Source organism: Mangifera indica, chromosome 18 (genome assembly GCF_011075055.1).
Source record: "Mangifera indica cultivar Alphonso chromosome 18, CATAS_Mindica_2.1, whole genome shotgun sequence".
In the NCBI taxonomy this organism is placed as follows: Eukaryota; Viridiplantae; Streptophyta; class Magnoliopsida; order Sapindales; family Anacardiaceae; genus Mangifera; species Mangifera indica.
In genome coordinates this window covers 6,706,847-6,709,863 of record NC_058154.1, presented here as the reverse complement: position 1 = coordinate 6,709,863, position 3,017 = coordinate 6,706,847, and the positions used below count along the sequence as shown (strand labels likewise).

The 3,017-nt window shown below is 30.9% G+C and overlaps 1 pseudogene; it reads left to right on the top strand.

Annotated features, from left to right (window-relative positions):
- The first annotated feature begins 1,956 nt into the window (after nt 1-1,956).
- On the top strand, nt 1,957-2,028 carry LOC123202511 (annotated as a pseudogene).
- The last annotated feature ends 989 nt before the right edge of the window (nt 2,029-3,017 follow it).

Genomic DNA, 3,017 nt, shown 5'->3' with positions numbered 1-3,017 from the left:
CTTCTATTGGCTAGAGGAAAAAATGACGTGTCAAACTAGTGGAGAAGTAAGGTTAATCAATCTAATTAATGTAATCAATGATGGGAATACAAAAATCACACTAATCATGACCAACAGAAATATCTATTTAAACAAATTTAATTGTACTCTCTTTTTTAGCTTAAAAGTACTCCTCATTTCCAAATTTGGACTTCAATTATTTGACATTCCAAAATTAACCTGAAATAAACAAAAAAGAACAAGTTTAAACTAAATGTGGGAAGAATCATTTATCAATAAGATAAAGGAAAGTAGTTTAAGAAAAACAGAACTTGGGTTTCTTCTCAAGAGGGCTAATTTTATAGTCCTTAGCTTAACCAATGGTGGGGCTTATGTCTAGGGATTAGAAAGTGATTGAGACACATCCACTTTCACTTGGTCACCAATAAAATATGACTTCAACCTCTGCCCGTTGACTTGAAATGCTCCAGAATTTTCACTCCACACCTCAATGACTCTATGAGGAAATACCTTCGAGATCTTAAAAGGATCAAACCACCTTGACTTAAGTTTTCTTGGAAAAAACTTCAATCTTGAGTTGAAAAGCAATACTTGATCACTTTCTATGAAGTCCTTCTTTAGAATATGCTTATCATGCCATCTTTTAGTTCTCCCTTTATATATTTTGAAATTCTAAAAAGCATCTAATCTAAACTCTTCCAACTCTTCTGGTTGGAGAAGACATTTTTCACTAGCTTTTTTCAAATCAAAATTCAAGAACTTGATAACCTAATAAGCTTGGTGTTCTAACTCTACCAAAAAATGATAGGATTTACCATAAATAAGATAGAAGGGAAACATACCAATAATCATTTTAAAGGTTTTACAATATCCCCAAAGAGCATAATCCAATCTCAAACTCCAATCTTTCCTTGAAAAATTGACAGTTTTCTCAAGTATGTTCTTGATCTCCCAATTAGAAATCTTTACTTACCCACTAGTTTGAGGGTGGTATGAGGTTGCAATCTTATGGATAACTCTATATTTCTTTAACAATTTCTCAAATAGGTGATTACAAAAGTAAGAACCACTATTACTAATAATAGCTTTTGAAGTCCCAAAACTTGTGAAAATATATTTCTTTAAGAATTTTGCCATAACCCTAGCATCATTGGATAGACTTACAAATGCCTCAATCCATTCAGAAACATAGTTTACAATAACTAAAATATATTTATTCCCATAAGATGGAGGGAATGGTCCCATGAAGTCAATGTCCTACACATTTAAATTTCAATCTCAAGTATACCATTTAGAGGTATTTCATTCCTTTTTAAAATATTTTCAGTTTTTTGGCACTTATCACATGTTAGAACAAATTTCCTTGCATCTTGAAAAAGTTTAGCCAATAAAAACCACTTTGGAGCACTTTAGCTACTGTCTTGGTAACACTAAAATGACATTCAAACTCAAGAGAATGACAACGGGTTAGAATGTTTTCTATTGCGTCTTGTGGTAAGCATCATTGCATAATCCTATCAAACATCTTTTGTAAAGCAATGGCTCTTTCCAATAATAGTTTTTCACCTCTCATAGGAACTTTTTCTTTTGTTGGTGATTCATCTTTGGAGGTAATACACCACACAAAAAATAATTCACATAATACCATTGTACTACCCAATGTGATATCTCTAAAAGTTGCTCATAACTAGAAGTACTTATCGTCTTCATATCTAATCTCTCTAATTTCTTTGTCAATGCATCCAACTTAGCATTCACTATAGTAATTCCATTCACCTCATGTACTCCCAAATGTCTTCTATGAATATTTTGATCGTTAGACCATTAACAACTATTGGAAGCCATTTCTTTAATCAAGTGCATAGTTGCATCAAATGTTTTACCCATTAATAGTTGTATTCAAAAAACTTTTCAACGAGTAAGAAAGACTATTATAGAAAGTTTGAACAACTAGCCAGTCCTTGAACCTCTCCTAAGCTTCATATAAAAACTTGTCATCCTTTTGGTAAAAAATGGCAATCTCATTTCTCAATTTAACAGTTTTACCAGATAGAAAATATTTTGTAAGGAAACCTTGAGAAAGTGCTTGCAAGGTAGTAAATGTACCAAGTGCCTTAAAATCTAACCAAGCAATTGTTCTATTCCTCAATGAAAATGGAAATAGTCTCAATTTAATTGCATATTCAGGAACCCTATTCATCTTGAAAGTGTCACATATCTAAGAAAAACATGACAAGTGGATATGTGGATCCCTATTTGCCAACCCTTCAAACTGATTTTATTGTACCATCTGAACAATAAAGGGTGTGATCTCAAAATTGTTAGCATCCACAGTAGGTCTCACAACACTAGAATAACCATCATATATAGTAGGTACAACATAATCACGAAGAGCTTGTTGATTGTTGATGTTATCCTCTATAGTAACTTTTTGTCTTGTTTGTCTTTCTCTTCTACGTCTTTTAAAGGTTCTCTCGATTTCTAAGTCAAAATCTAATAATTCTAGATTTTGAGATTTGGCCATAAACCAAAAGAGTACTTATAAGAAAAGGAAAAAACAACAAGAAATCAATTAAAACAAAAATAAAATGAAACAAAACTCTAGTCTAGTTAAACTATAAATTATACTAATATCAACAAAACACCAATCTCCAACAACGACACAAAAAACTTGTTACCTAGGCTTGCAAGTATACAAGTCCATCAAGTAATATAGAAAGAAGTTAGTCCTATAAGGATTGATTGTTGAGTACTAGTTTTTTTTGTAATCTAAATTAGCTAGAGAATTAAAAAGCTAAATAAGTGAAATTGAATATAAATTAATTGAAATGTAAATCAACAGGGTAAAATTAACAAAGAAATAAACACCCAACAAATTAAAAGTAAAATACTAATATAGAAAAGTCTAGGGTTTATAATTTCACTATCAATTACTTAAAAATCAGTAATAAATCCAATTAAAATCAATGATAAAATAAATTTTTGATGGTTGATTATCCTATTTTACCCAATTCCCC